The sequence below is a fragment of the Condylostylus longicornis genome, unplaced genomic scaffold (genome assembly GCF_029603195.1).
Source record: "Condylostylus longicornis isolate FDR11 unplaced genomic scaffold, ASM2960319v2 ptg000028l, whole genome shotgun sequence".
NCBI lineage: Eukaryota > Metazoa > Arthropoda > Insecta > Diptera > Dolichopodidae > Condylostylus > Condylostylus longicornis.
The window spans coordinates 1,821,946-1,839,267 of NW_026577997.1; the positions used below are offsets into that span (position 1 = coordinate 1,821,946).

The window sequence follows — 17,322 nt, forward strand, 5'->3', positions numbered from 1 at the left end:
TTCTTCTACAATATATGCATATTGGACTACCAAAGCTTATTGTTAATTTTGTGACCATTACACTTATGTACATTTCATTTAAAATTGTGAAGCAACTGCAAGTAGAACAAAATAATTTGGAAAACTTGGAATTTTTTACATTCAATTCAATGTTGTACTGTATAAGCTGGAAAAATTAGAAAATGTTCAAATTAATCTACATACGTTTAATCCCTTTGCAAATGTTTCAAAAATAAAAAAAAAAGAATGTACATACAACTGTTGTTTTTGCCAGGTAAGCTTAAAATTTGTATGCTCTCTAGACTAAGATAAAAAGTAAAAACTTGTTGTTATTTTTTTTTTTTCGATACTTTTCTCAGGTCTGTGCTTATCCTTGCGTTCTTCGAATTCATTTAAAATGTGAAAACTATGGAATGTTTTTGTATTTTATATTTTACTCTTCATCCCAACTTGTATGTATAGTGCATTATCCTTTAAATTTTTGGAAGATTATTTTTTTTGAAAAGATGAAAGGAGAAAAAATATACAAAATATTTTTTGTATCCTTGCCGTGTTATTCCATACACATTCTTCATAATATTATTGTGAACGAACAACATTTTTTAAAGTAACATTTCTGACTATATTTTTTATGTTTTTATTGTCGTCTTGTATTACTGTATAATGACACCACAATACAATTGGGATGTATGTAAGTTGTTACAAGAAAGACATAATAACATTTTTTTTTGTTATTTTTGGTGTTTTAAATGTGGAAAATTGGGAATAAGTTTTCTTTTATTTTCATTCTTTTGATCTTCAATAGAATTGGAATGTTAAAATTGGATTTGGAAAAGGAGACAAACGCACACTACACATTGAAATTGGATTTTAAGGTGTGATGTGTATATTAAACAATATAGCTACTATAATAATTTGTTCTTACTTTTAGTAAAGTAATAGCAGATATTTAAGATTATAAATTTGTACTTCTGAGAACATTTTGAAGTATATTTGAGTTCAAAAATTTTTTTAAATTATTAGTACAACAGAAATAAGATAAGATTAAGTAATTTCTATGTGTTAAAATAATTTTATTTTTTTAGAATGTTAAAATTTTGTAGTCACATTTTAAAAACAAAAAAAAAAAATGTTTAAATTTTACTTGTGTCTAGACGATGGATTAAATTTTTGGGCAAATTTTCCGGAATATTAACAATTTCTCTTAATAATTCATTTAAATTCACCTCAAAAGTTTTTTGATTTTTTATGAAAAATATATTTTGAATTCTAGAACCTGGTAATTTAATTATTTTTTATTCGGTATCATTTAAAAATTTTGAATGTAGTTAATTCGAAATTTGATGATTGAAATAAAAAGTTTACCTTATCCTTATCTTCCATTGATTATTGAATATATATAGCCTGATATTATAGTTTATTGATTGACACCTATTGCTATAAATAATTAAAATATATTCTTTAGTTATGATCCTTTCAATTTCATTTTTAATCAGATTTAGTCAAAAAGATTAATACAATAATTTGCCATTCCAACTGTAGCAGAAAACTTTTTTAATTTATTTATAGCATCACTCAAATTCATTAAATTAGACCTTCTCCTAACCTTCATTGAATTACGCCTTCTCTTACTCTATTTTATTTAGATGGACAGAACAATTGCAATTTTAAGACGGAAATTTTTCATAAGTGGTGGTAGTTAACGATAATGCTATAAAAACAAAAATTATTCTTTCAAAAAATATTGGCTTAAAATAAAATTAGTTTATGTTTGCTGCACTCATACCTACAAACTTGTGTACAAAAATAATTTTGTCTGAGAAGAGTTTTCCTTTTTTTGTTATAGAAAATCATAAAAATAAATAAAAATATTTTTATTTTTCTTTCTTTTTTTATTCCTTAAGATAAACCCATCAATCAAAATATGTCACCAGAATGACATTAACTAAATATGGTGTCCTTTTTTTTATTCATTTTTATTCTATTTTCCTATCTTCTATGTTCGATATTCGATTTGTATGTATAATGTAATATAAGACAAAAGGTATCATTTTTGCAAAAAATTAGTCATTTTATAGAAGATCAGCAACAAAATGATGCAGTTGTTAAAAATTGATTGGAATATTCGGAATTTGTAGTTTTTAGACATAAGTTTTATTGAATCGAATAGTCGAGTAAAGAAAAAAGGAATGTACGACAGAGTGTTGTTCAAAAATATGGCAAATATTTTACGTTTTACTAATGCATTGATTTCTTTTTAGGAATTGAGTCCGATGAAAAGGTTTTTGAGAGCATTTGTGTGGAGCGTTTTTAAGTTATATCAAAAGAAAAACACGGAAGTGCTTAAAATTCTTAAATTGAAAATACGGATCTTTCAACAAATTTCCACAAAAAAATTTATAATGTGCGACTAACGTTTCTCTAATATAAAAGTTTATAGTAGGGACCACAAATTAAGATTTATAATTTTAGATAAAATTTTAATACTACAATTATTCCTAAACCTGAAGCTCAATAATTTTATATGGAAGTTAATATAATTGGAAGTTGCTAAAGTATTTTATATATTGCATGTAATTGAACCTATATAGATGTCAACGGAACAGAAGTATTTGATTCTTAAATGCATTTCCTCTTCACGTGAAATTCAATGGCACGTGGAAATTTAGGAATGACTATTATATCGAAGAGGTCAAAATACATAGGCATATTTTATTGCGCGAACTAATTTTCAAAACTTCAGCTAAAGTAGCTAACATATTCAATTAATAGTTTTTCTCAATTCATGGATGTGAATCATGTATGCAAAAGTAATTTTATTCAAAATTAATCGACCAAATTGAATCGCAGCCTAAAACGAATCACTCTAATTTATTTATGAAAAAGTATTGATTTTACTAAAACATTTAATTCAATCGCACTTTCCATTTTATATTTGCCATTTTTATCATTTGAGAAACTTTTCACAAGAATATATCAAGATAGGAAATAGGAGAATAAAATAGAAAAAGTTAAAACTCTTTGTACACAACAATATACAACAAGGATGATAAGGATATAATAATTGTGCCACCTTCTAAAATGACATAAAAAAAGAAAAATAAAATGAAAACAAATTTATTTTTCTTTTTTTTTTTGTTCTTATACACACATATTATGTCCTTTTTTTTGGGCTTAAATGAAAAATAACGAAAAAAAAACAAGGATAAGCGAAAAAAAATTTCATATTAAAATTGTAAGAAAACTAAGGGAATTTTTTTTTTTTTTGTTTTTTAGCCTTCAAAAGTGATGAATTATTGTCACACTCGGCTAGAGGACTGTTGTAGTGTTAAAATGCAGAGGCCAAAGACAAGAAAAAAGTGTCTGCCAGTGATTTGGACATTTTTATTTTCCTATATTTTGCTTTTTTTTTTGTTTCGTTCTCCTGTTTTTCGTGTTTTTGTATTTTATTGTGTGTGCCTTTAAGGACACTTTGTTCTTTCTTAAAGTGATGGAGGGTTTTTAATTTTCACTCATTTTTTTTCATTTTTCCCCTTTTTTTTGCCATATATAGGAGAAGAAGATTTCAGTATTTACAGGATCTAAGAGTAATGGCCATATAAGTATAAGAATAATTTTTTTTTTTTGGGCCAACTTAGATTCCTCAACAACGAGATTTTTTTTTACAAATTTTTTTTGATTCATTTTTATATTTTCCTGTTTTAATTTTTGGCAAGGCGCTGATTAATGTTCTGATATTAAATGATAACAAAACAAAATTATAATAAAAAAAAATAATTATTTTGATTAAAAAAATGTTTCTGCATGTAGTTAGGGAGGGTGGAGTGTGGGGGATGGAGTGAGGTAAATGGAAAATAAAAATCTTGATTTATTAATAAATTAAATTTTTTTTTATTTTGGGATATTCAGGCATTCTGGTTTTAGTTTTAATGAAATTTTTAAGAAAAAAGGATAAATCATCCTTCTAGGGTGAAAGTAATCAAAAAATACGGCTAAAAAATGGGAAATATAAAAAACAATTGAATATCTTAAAAAGATAAATATACATAAGTCAGGTTGTAGGAAAGTAGTACGTTTTTGATAAGAAAAGAAAGTTTCATCAAACTAAATTTTTATGGGAGTAATTAAAATATAGACTCCGTTCAAAATGTGAAAATTTTTCGTTATCAGGAGCAAATGTTTAGCGTCTCTTATTCTCTTGTCATGATTTTCAAATCACATATGATGTAAAGCTTAAATATTAAGTAACAACTAAAATAGCACGCAGAGAAAACTATGTACATAATATATAGTTAAGAAATTTCTTAATTAGTTACTTTCCAGCACAATTATTCTTCTTAATTTTTGTCAGTGCAATACTAATTTCAATCTACTTTCAATCCTCTCAAAATTCCAAAACTTCATGTTGTAAAGGAATTTTTAATACTTCCTAAAAATTACCACTTTACCGAAGAAAATTTGCAGGATTATTGTAAGTTCTATTTTTTTTTTTTTTACAAGTAAAGCTTTCATAATAATTTTCTTAATTTTAAGTGAATTTTCCGCATTCATAGCATTAATATAATAGAATCAATTTTCCAATTTAACTATAAAAGAAAAGTATATAGAAAATCCTTATATAAAAAGACATTTTTTCGCTCCTCCTTTGAGACTTGCGAATTCAAAGGATTTTTGTTTCTTTTCACCTTATGGCGTGAAAATAATTTTGCAATCAGAAAACTAGAAAATTTTGTTATATAGAAAAGAAAAAAAAGCATTAAAATAAATGTAAAATTTCTAACATTCTGTTTCAAATTCAATTAAATTTAGGACTCTTTAGAGTGCAAAAAATTAACTACTGCCATTTTAGTGAAAAACACCAAAGCTTGAATTTTTTTTCCCTTGCTTAAAAGAAGTTTTTGTTTCTTTGCATAGGATATTAAAACTTAAAGTAAAGGAATAAAAATATGTGCCAAGGATGAAAGGATTCAAATACCACAAAGTTCAATTCTTTTTAAAAATTATAATTTTATTTTACTTTAATAAGGATTTACTCGTGTATAGAATGAGTGTCGTTCCTTATATCGCTTATTGTAAGTTTAACACTTACAAGAATGATAAAAAGAGAAAAAATCTTTTGGTTTTGCCTTGAAAAGCGCTTTATTTTTTAATTTTAACACTGTTTTCCGATTATATTATTATTCAAAAGGAGTGATTCTAGCAAAGTGGAATAAACTGAATTTGAGGCCAGTTTTATTTATTTTTAAATTTGAAAAATTCATGAATAACTAATAACAAAACAGTAAACCTATGTATGTATGAGTACAATGAAAGTTTGATTGGTTTTTATTTTTCGTATTAAGCTTAATCTGCTCTTGTTTTGTAGATGAAGACGACCTATATATAAATATCGTGCCATAAACATATTAATGAGGTACGATTCAAAAATGCTTTTTAACTGGCAGGTTTTGGAAAATTAGGCTGGTATGGAGCATTGAAAACGGAATTGTTTTTATGTTGAAAATATTAGACCAGTTGATGGAGCTTGTAAACAATATTTCATCAGTATAATATTTAAAAAATCTTGATAGTAATCTAATTGAACTCTTAAGAGATTGAAGTCATTATCAAAAGAACCTAATTTATATGAAAACCAGTAAAAACATGAAATATTTTAAAAGTTTATAAATTTGTTTTCTGGCTGAACAATAAGAGATTTTAATATGCGGGTTATTAAATTATTGTACTAACATTTAAATTAATTACAATAATAATTATAATTTTTGGTATAACACATAATAATTAAAACCCTAAAAAATTATGAAAATTACGGCTTCTTACATGAATTTTTATTTAATTATAAATAATGTGCCAAAATATCTTACTATACAATTTAAACACTGACAAGCTCACATATTAAAGATTAAAAATTTTTGACTCAAAAAATTTAAAATTGTTTTTATAAAAAAATTATTTTATTTTCATATGTTTTATATTTAATAAATGTAAATTTATTTTTAAAACGAAAATATAAAATATTTAATATTTGAAAATAAAAATATTATATATAGAAATGCAAAATAGAAATGAAAAACAAAATGTTTTTACATGCAAAAAATCTTACCTTAAGGATATTTAATTATTTGGTATCAAGTTACTGCCACAAAGAGCATCATTATTTAAGGATAATCCTGAAAAGAAAAAGAAACAAGAAAAAAAATATTAAAAAAAGAAATTTTCATTAAAATATCGCGGTTTATAAAGCTTTTGTTTTGTTATTTTTGTTTTTTTTCAAATTACAAAGTAGAAAAATAATAAATCTTATTTTGAATTACAGAACAAAAAAAAAATTTAATTTCAGAATTAAAAAAATATTTACGAAAAAAAAAATATCATTCTAAAGGCTCACAGCACAAGGTATTGTCGGCATCAAGGCATGTGTCTTATTAGTTCGTTTTATATCACAAGGGTGATATACAAGGGTGTTGAAGGTCACAGATATTACAATGAATGGTTAACAGGATATAGGTTTCTCATAAATGTTTCCAAATTATAAAGATTATTAAAAACAAAATGTACTCCACACTTTGCTGGCGATATTATGGCCACCATCACTAAAATCTTGTTTGGCAAGTTTCTTAAAATTCCTACTTTTTACTAATATGAGCATGTTTGAACTGAAGAAATTACAAGTAATATTATAGAAAACAGAAAATTTTAATACGCTACACAAACTGTAATACTGCAGAACAAGAATATTTCATTTTTCACTTTAGCAATCGCACAACAGTAGCAATGTAAATTTTCATTTTTACACAAAATTATGTGTGTAAAGGTTTTCACATATTATACAAATCATTTTTTTAATTAAATTTTGTTTTTTTTTTTTATATTTTTAATTAAAAAATATAATCGTATGAACTTTTAAAATATTTGAGATTATTAAAAGAAATAACTTACAATTATTGTTTACAATGTACGCACCATCATTTCGTTCACTGTATACGCGCAAGAATTTAATCAACATTTAAAATATACCAGTGCTAAAAAAGTTCAGTGAATCTACAAACAACAGAAGTTTTCTAAGGGAAAAAATGTAATTCATTTATAAAAGACATAAAGAGATTAAAATATAAAGAGATCATGGTTTGCAATAATTGTTTTCCATATTAAGAATAATTAATTATTGTATAACAACGCAAGCTACAAATGCACATACAATAGTGAAGTTTTGAGAGAATTCTTTTGTAAGTAGAAAAATTGTATTTCAAGGGAAATTAAGTTTGGATAAAATTTTTGGACAATACGTTAGTTATGGTTTCTTTTCACTTTTAAATTTCAATTCCGAAACGAAATTAGTTACATTAATTCAATTAATATTCAAATAAGTAGTCACAAATTCTACGAAATGGTTTCGCACGAATGGTATAGCTTGTTTCGGAAATATTAATGGTATGCTAGAGCTTAAAATTTTCAACGCTTGGACTACTAAACTATGTGCACGTATTATTTTACATATGTGTGTATTAAATAAATTGTTTTAATCCAAGAAAAATATACATACATACGTAATATTTTAAGATTTAATATTTAAAAGCTTACATAATTACAAGAAATTTGTGATCGAATCAGAAAAATCTAAAAAAAAACAAAAGCGTGCAAAATTTAAAAATGCAATAAAAAAACCGCTAAATACTTACCCATATTTTTTTATAACGCGTAAAAATTATAATTATTTCATATAAAATTTATTACCGCAATAATAAAAGTATAAAAAAGGATACGAGTTTTTTGAGGTTAAAAACATTAAAAATTTAAAATCTGAACATGATTCTGTCCCATTCTCTTAACATGATTCTAAAAAAAAATCGAATTGAAGAACTCCCTTTGAAGGTGCTGCTCAATTTCATCATTTTGAGCTACATATAATTATAGGCACACATGAAAATAATGTATGATTACATTAACTGAGGCGAGAAAAATTCAACAACAGCTAAAATATTTTAACTGAAATTGTTCACATGTTTAATTTTTATTAAAGATTTTTTTTAAGATTGTACTCGTAGTCTGCTCATTTAAAAATTCAAAAAATATAAAAATTCTGTATCATCTTATAACAATTTTAGTCAATCCCTTGCCACATAAGATTTGGTGATATTTTGTTGGATTTAATCTAAGGCATTACAATATTTTTCTTACAATACGAAATTATTGTAGCATACACAACCCATATTCTTGTAATTATTTTGCAAAAAAAAACAATTCCAGATTGTACTTGAATTTATATGCTCTTAAATTTTAATATTACAAAAATATACAATGAAGAGAACACAACAACAGTAAAATATTAAACAAAATTTTATATTCACAATAATAATAATTATTGTGAATATAAAAAGAGAAAAGAAAAAAAATGATAAAAATTATAGACTCTAGGTGAGAAACAAATCAACATTTTACGTTGAATATTTTACACTCTTGTATTGTATTCGTGTTACGTGTAAAATATTCTCTCACTCTCTAATACAATAATCATAAATCTTTTATAAATATATAAAAAGTATATTATGAATTTATAATTTAAAGCATTTTATGAAAAATACTGCTACATAAAAAATTAATGTGAATATAGAGAAGGTGAGAAAAAAAATTTATATTTACATATTTATAAAGAATAAAGAATAAAGGCTTGGATAATTTTGGGATATGTATGTATTTATGAAGGTATCAATATACTCAATAAATTATTGTAGAGATCATGTTAAATTAATATAACAGCATCTAATGATAAAAAAAATGAGAACTAAGTCACAATTCATCTCAATTTAAAACTCAAGATAATTCAACATTTACTCAAGTTTCTTTTAATTATTGAATACATTAACAATATTTAAAATGATTCAAATTATTGAAACTCTACTGTTAATCTTGTAGTTCAAGTTAATGAAACTCTACTCTATTATTGATTCAGACGAATACTATTAGAGAATATACATTCGTAATGTTACCTACTAAGTTATAAAGACAAGTAAAGGCAAGTTTTAAATATTCTTTGTGAATGACTATAACTTGTGAATATATTTTTTATATTTACTTCATTATTTTACTGTTAATTAGCACCTTATATACATAAATATTTTTTCAAGACAATATAACAGTAATGAAAGGCATAAATTAAACAAAATAAATTACATATTCTGAAGGCAAATAATAGTAACTACTTAACATTATTTTAAATGTTCATTACAAACGAAGTATTAAATTGCACACTTCATTTCTTATTACACTTATATAGTGTACACTCTTATAATACAGATATACTACAGGTGTATTCAAATCATAAAATATTATTCTGAAGAATTTATGTCAAGTAGCGGGAAAATAAAATGGAACAAAAATTTTTCGTATATTATCCTTTTTTTTAATTTTTTATACCATAACTCATTAACATCTAAAAAAAATCATTTTTGTCGACGACCTTGCAATTTTTTTGATATTAAGGTTACAAAAATATTTGTATATTCTAAAAAAAAAAACAATAATAAAAAACAGAAGTTTTTAAATGGAATTTGCAATAGAAAAGGAATTTTTTAGTATACAAGTACTTGAATCTTTACTCTAAAATTATGAATCCCGAAATAACGAAAGCGAAAGTTATTGTAGTTTTAATTTTTTTTTAGTTATTGAATCTAAAACAATAGTTTAGGTATATAAACGAAATTGAAAACTACAAAGTAAATCAAAATTCATGGTGTGAAAACACAAAATTATGCAAGACAGGAGTAAAATTTATAAATGAGAAAAGACTCTCTCTTTACAGCAATTATTGAAAATATTTCAATTTAATACTTAATAAATTTATTATCTTTACAACCAGAACAATAACAAACAAGAAACTATTGGCGGTTACGGACCAGAAGCCTACAAATGTGTGTATAAAAAAAAAGTGTAGAGGGCTGAAACACACATTACGCGGGCCGTATAATACCATCCTGTGACTTGTGGCGACAAACAACACTTAGAGAGGCCGAATTAAATAAAGTGCTTAACCCTAAGAGTGTGATTCAGAGAATTTATTGAAGCCCTGTTTTCACGTTGGGAGTGAACAAAGGAGAAAAAGAAATTATTTTTAGACACATGTTCTAGTTTCATCTTTAATTCCTTTTATTACCACTCATACATTCTAGTTTTATATTCCACGTTAATCCCTTCTTAAAAAATATGTCAATTAAAAAATTGCATACCTTAATGCGGGAAAAAATATTTGCTTCTGGAATTTTTTAACAATTCTAGTGGAAATTAATTTATTTTTTGTAGTTGTTATTAAAAAAAAATTAATTCGTACCTTACCTCCGGGATCACTTCAATTTTATCTAACTTAAAAAAAAACAAACATAAATTTTGAAAGAAAAACATTTTATCATTAATGCATTCATAACATTAATCGCAACTAATTAACCTATAGTTGCCGGGAATATTGACACGATTATAAAATTGTGTAGCAAATTATGATAATTAACCTGGACTTGTTTTTTCTCAATTTTCAAATTTTTTGTTTTCTCATATTAAATTGAATTGGTTGAAGTTAAATTTCATACATAGGCATTACACAATAAATGAGGTTAATGCTCATATGAAAATATTATTATTGTATACTTTTTATCCATAAGCGCAAAAGAAAAGTTTTGCCTTAAGTTTTGACCCGAAAGAGAAAGAAAAATTTATAGAAACTTATGTAGAACTCAATTTTTTTTTTGTTTTTATTTACTTTTTTTTTAATTCTCTTGTAGATTTGAAATTACGTTTTCAAAAACAAAATGTACGTAATGTGCGCATTAAGTGCATAACGATGTATAAATATTAACATAAAATTGCTGTTTACCTACAATTAACTGGTACATATACATGAATACTATGTTCACATATTGTACATACCTAACTGTATTCACTCATATTCACCCAACTTCTCATTTCATTTACATTAATTTTGGTACACTATAAAAATTTATGTTTGTAGTCATGCAAGTACACAAATTATGTCAGTTTATGAAGGTATTATTAAAACAAAAACAAAATAATAAAAATGAAAATAAACAACAGAAAACTGAGGTGTTAAATATTTTCTGGTACAGCTGTAAAATTCAAAAAATTTTATCCTCATAAGAATATTTAAACGAAATAAACAAAAATTATATATTTACATGGAGTATAATAACATGAGTAATGAGTAAAGGTTAATGAGAAGTATTTTTTTATAATTATTATGCTATTTGCAAAGAAATTGAGAATAAAAAATAAAATGAGATCCTGAAATTTTTCTTTAAAATTAAAATTGCGATTTATTGCAAATTTCAGTTTCTTTAATAATAAAAAATTTTTCGCTCATTATGCAATGAGTGTGTATATAATACAGATTTTAAGAGTAATAATTATTTACTGTGATTTTGTTTTCTTTTTAGTTTTTAAGCAAATTATTTCAAACTAAATAACTTAATCGTGTTGATTTAGGAAACAAATTATTTTGTTGTTCCATTTATACAAAATTTTAATAATAATATTTTGTACTTTTTCTATTTTAGATATAAAATTTGCCAGGAAGGTCACAACGTAATTCAGATAAAATGATGGTGAATTAATGGGAATGAAAAATTACAAGCAATAAAAATGAACTGGTAAAATTTTTAATTAATATAAGATAAGGCAGAAATAGGTTCCACTAAAGTAAGATCTCCGAGTAATTAGGCAAAATCGTTGAACAATAGCTCATGAGCTATAATTAAGACGAAAATATTATCGAAAATTGATTTTAAAGCCATAGGGCAAATAAAGAATAAGAGTTTCTTAAAGGCCTTTAATTGTTTCTATTATGTATATTAACATTAAAATCTACATTTTCTTTAATTCATATTTAATTACTGTTTTTTTTTAGCTTCGAAAGGGGGTACCTTCCACAGTTGATTTAGCGTTTTATTAATTCTTGTGCCTCAGTTGAAGAGCCAGCCTAAGTGTACCTATATATTTTGATTTTTTGTGAAAAGATGAAGAAAATGTCTATAATTGGCGTAGAAAAAAAGGATATTTTGTAGAAAAAGTGAATTCTTTCCATAATTATATTACCATCTTGAGAAATAATTTTATTTTGTTATATTCATATTGTAATAGATGAATTCGATTTTTCCAATTTATTTTCTAAAATTCAGTTACAGATCAGTGATTCGTTTATTCTATGTTAGACGGTTCAGGGTGCACAAAAAAAATCATGCGTTGGGTGTAATAACATCTGATTTGAGCGGATTTCAAAAATTGCTAATGCTTTTTTTTATCAACATTTGATTAAAAATCTTAATTTGTACCCTTTAGTAACATCATAATAACTCAAAGATAAAAAAACAGAATTTTTTTGTAATTAAAATAAAAACAAAGGGCATTTGCATTTTGTACAACTTTTATATATGACCATTTTTCCAATTACAGGTGTACTAGTATCTTTTTAATAGCTCCTATAATGTGCTTGACCATTTTCCACACAAATTAATTGCATTCTGATAACAGCAAAAGAAAAAAAGAAAGACTAAAAATAACAGTTAAATTTTATTTAAATACCAACGTAAATTGTAGAAAAAAACTATAACTGAACTGAAATGCAGAGTATTTGTGCTAAATAAATAGCTATAGATAGATAAAAATTCCTTTTATTATTTCTATGCGATAGTTTTCAAGGAATAAAAGAATAACTGTAATTATTTTCGAAATCTTTATTTAACGATCATTGAAGGTGATTCTTTTTACTTTATTTTCCACATTCGAACTTCATTTTAGTATTTTCAGGTAGTAAAACTATAGTTCTTTTATGTGGCTAGACGTACAGGGTTTACCAATCTCAGCACTTTCTACTTGTAGATTAAAATAGATTCTCATTTTAGAATCATTTTAGGCATCCTTTGAAGGAAAATATTGAAAATCTCCTTCGCATTTAATCCCAACAAACTTTAACAAGTTAGAATATTGTTATTAAATTCTTCAGTTAGGTTTAAGTCAGTCTTTTAGTCCATTATTTACATATTAATATTTATTAAGTGTTAAATTATTGATGGTTAGAAAATATTTCAATTACATTATTAATAAATTAAATTCGGTTTTTAATGGGCAATCAATCAGTTTAAACTTCTATGGTATGCTCAATCATTTGACACCACTTTGATTGGAGTTTACCGTAGAGTGCTAAATTTTCTTTTTATTTTGCTGAAATTCAGTTACTCCTTTAGATTCCTTATATAACTATTTCGTTTCCTGTCACGTAATTTTTGTGTAGCTTACATAACAATTCAAATTTTTTTTTCTTTTTCTATTTTTAGCCAGCCAAAAACAAAATGACGATATTAAAAACATATTATTGGCTATCACCATTAACTAAAATATTACAATAAAATTCAATAAAGATTTTAATGATGCTGTTATAACAAAGAACAATGATAAAAAAAAATGTAGTAAGTGAAAGTGATTGAAAATTTAAAAAATCAAGATAAAACGAAGATTAAAAAATATTGATGGAAAAATACCAGAAAAACTAAAACAATCGTAAAGAAAGAAAAAGGAGATGATGAGGAAATATATAGGATCATAAAATGTTGAGGGCAATTGAATAAAGCTATTATTTGATATCCTTAATTGCTTAAGAATTTCATAAAAATACAGATTTTTGTTGGTACTCCCAAAGGAATAATGCTTGTAAGTGGCAATGAAATAAATGGAAGAAGAAAAATCATACAAGAGCAGAGGAAATTTAAAATTAAGGAAAATTGATGAAGAAAAAGTTTTCACGTTAAAATTTTTTTTCCTCTATTTTGGTATATTTTATTGTTTTGCTGATGAGGATATCGTTTTTCTCGACCCTTCATTGGAGAAAATTACCATTTTCTCCGTGTTTACTATCATTAACTTCTTTGAATCCATGATTCAGAGCTTAAAATTTTTCAATTTTTTGAAGGGCATTACAAAAATCTTCTCTATTTAATTCTATATTACTTAAATAATGAAATAAAATGACAATAATGAATATTATTTCTCGTTTTCACTAAGAAAATATTATTATTATTATGAAAACAACAAGTTAAAGAGTACCATGGGACTAGTTTTATTCCTATGAATATGCTCAAAAAAGGGGGATCTATCTAAATTTAGTTCAGCTGGTACCTACAATCGTTTATAAAGGGAACTGTTTACCATCACGTTTATTATTGTTTTTGTTTTTCGTTTTTTGTAATTTTTTCAACTTGCAACCCTCCTGAAATGATGAAAACGTAATAAAATGTTATTCGTCATTTTGCGGTTTAAAAATGAATACAAATTTTATGTTTTTCAATTTATATTAAGGACAAATTACAAAAAGCATTAAAAAATATACTTGTTCTATTTGAATAGGAAAGATGAGAAGAGGCTAATGGAAGGTCTTTATTAAAATTTTGAAAAAAAAGGAAAATTTTTGGACATAAAAATATTGATTCTATATAGACCTTATTTTGATATTTTATGAATTAATGTAGAGCAACGTACAAAAAAATACGAAGGAAATTTATTAAAAACCATTAAGAAAAATGGAAAATATTAAAGAATTAGAAATTTAATTTTTGAATTTTTATTAAATTTTTTTATTTTTTAAAAAAGATTTTGAATTTTATCGTTTTTTCTTAAACGTATTTAAATAATATTCGCTTTCATCTTACATCAAATTATTAATGTGTATTCAAGGACATTAGGATTGTTAAGTAACGACTAGGAAGAGAAAAATCAAAATATTAAACATTTTTTGAAATGGGAAATTAAATAATTTGTATTTTCTTAACATTAAACGAAATAATAGGGCTCTTTTACTTTTTGTTGGGCAAAATGTTGTTTGATTATTCTTTGTATTTTGGGGTTGTTATCAAATTTTTGAATTTTATATAAAGTATTTTCAAATGATTAATTACATCAATTACAAAAGTTTTATGGCATAATTATTGTATTAAATTTATTACTTAATAATTTATATGTAATACAAGGGTAAACTTAATTTGCAAATTGAGATTCCCTGTTTCTTATAGAATAACATATTTTTTATGTAAGAGTCTTAATAAAAAAATATTAAAAAAAAATAATTTGGAAATTTTACAAAACCCCGCAATGTGTGCAGATTATGATACAAAAAAGCGCCATTTAAATTACATACTTAGTTTTTTAAAAAATTAATTTTGAATACTAAATTTTGACTGACAAGTTTCAAATATTTTTGAGCGTATCTATTCTAAGATTGTTTGAAATATTAAAACTCAAGAAGAAAGAAAAACAGTCGCGTATGATCCGTGGTTTATCATGATACCAAAAGAATTGCATTTAAGTTCAGTTTAAAATATTTAAGATAGATTTATTAAGAGTTTTCAAGGCTCTAAGGAAATTAAAATTCAGAAAATTCTTGAAATTTTTCATTGCTTTGGTCTTACAAAAAATGTAATACCCGCCCGCTTTGCTATACTCTATAGTATAGAGCCTATACCTATTGCAGTGACTTATAGGGGGTTAAAATTAGTTTCTAGAAATTTCTCTAGCAAAAGTTCAAAAATGTAAAATGTTAAATTATTTAAAATGGTAGGCAATATATCATTTTTTTTTTCGATTTTTTTTTTTACATTTTAATTATGATAATGATATTTTTTTAACAAAAAAACAGAATTCTTAAATGAGAACATGAAAATTCAACGGGAAATTATAAATAATTTTCATTGAATGAATAAAATATCGAAGAAATTATAAAGATATCCGTTCTTTTATTTATTTCAATTTAATTTAAAAAGATATAGATTCTATTGAATAAAAAAAAATGTGTTTGGGTATGGTTGAATGAAATTTCATTATTACCAGCTATTATTTTATAAAAAAAAAATTAAAAATTTAATAATTACAAATTTGTAATTTATTACCATGTTAGAAAAGGAAATTAAATTCATTTATTAATTATTATCATTATTACTTTACAACAACAATTTATTGTTAATTACAAATAAAAAGGCAAAAAGAATTTAAAATTCATTATTAAGTGTTAAAATATTCCAGGAAAAAATTATTGAATTCAAAGTTAAATTTAATTATATTTAAATTTATAATCGATTAAGTACATTTTTTAATTAATACAATTAAAATTCAAAGAATTTTGTGGTTTTTTAATTAGTAATAATGAATTTAAAGAAATTCCTTAAAAAATTCTATGTCTACCTCAAATATAATATAAAATTTAATTAATTATTCACGCTATTTTTTATTTTTAGAACGATTGCGTATTACTTTTGGAAGACATTGTCTGCGAGACATGTTAGTAAATGCGGAAAATTATAATGGAAAGAATCTACTTTTCAAAAATATACAACATACGAGTTGTACTGGCTTAGTATAATTAATACTAATTAACGAAATACTAATTTACTATCTTTACGAAATGGAAAAGAAGTAATTGAAAATAAAATTCCAGAGAAAGTCTTGAAAATTGAGATAAATAAGCTTTCGGAAGATATTGAAAACTTAACAACTTAAAAGATGTTCTAACTTGGAGTAATTTATTAATAACAAAGATCTTTGCGAAATTGAAAAGAAGTGGTTGAAACCAGATTTCCAGTTAAAGTCTTTAAAATTCAGAAGAAAAGGTTGCAAACTTAAAAGATGCAACTTGCATGTTTAGCAAAAAAACTAAAACAATTAATGCGGACTGCTTAAGAAAATCAGATCGCTCCAAAATGAGACTTAAAAAGCGAATAAAGCAGGGCATGAAATTTAATAATTTATTTCCATTAAAAAGGAGGAATAGCTTTTTGAAAATAATAAGAGATATGAAGTATGGGAAAGGAAAGAACAAATTCTGAAGGTATAAGATAATTTTCGATTTCTCAAATATCTAAGGTAATAACAAAGAAAATTTAAAATTGAGAATTTAATTAAGTCAAAACAAACAAAACTTTTCTTAGACTTTAAATGTCTTTTATAATATTATACTTTATGCCCCGGTATTTTAATGTTCAAAGTGAAATATAAACCATTTTTTTATACTACCAGTAATAACAACAACGGTAAAAAAAGCTTTAAGATTTTTATTCTTGTCTCAAATATCCCAATTTTATTTTCTTAAAATGAAGAAAAAATATTATTTGCAATGTAGAGAAAATATAGAAATTACAAGATTTTAATATACCAGATTTTATATAGTAAATATACTAATATCTATGTGTGTATGAATGTATAAAATACACAACATTATTTCACATCATGGAAAATAATGCCATACTCCCTTAGGCATCATATAATAATCATTTTTCCCCC

At 24.4% G+C, this 17,322-nt stretch overlaps 2 long non-coding RNA genes across 2 annotated transcripts in view; one reads left to right on the forward strand and one right to left on the reverse strand.

Moving 5' to 3' along the window:
* LOC129607622 (uncharacterized) overlaps nucleotides 1–17,322 on the reverse strand; it is a 183,482-nt gene that overhangs the window by 83,364 nt on the left and 82,796 nt on the right. The window contains exon 3 of the long non-coding RNA XR_008696824.1: nucleotides 6,104–6,170. This is a non-coding gene — a long non-coding RNA (uncharacterized LOC129607622). The remainder of the gene's footprint in view (nucleotides 1–6,103; nucleotides 6,171–17,322) is intronic.
* LOC129607625 (uncharacterized) lies at nucleotides 22–13,425 on the forward strand. The gene is made up of 3 exons (XR_008696827.1): nucleotides 22–274; nucleotides 11,559–11,651; nucleotides 13,335–13,425. It is a non-coding gene; the product is annotated as an uncharacterized LOC129607625 (long non-coding RNA).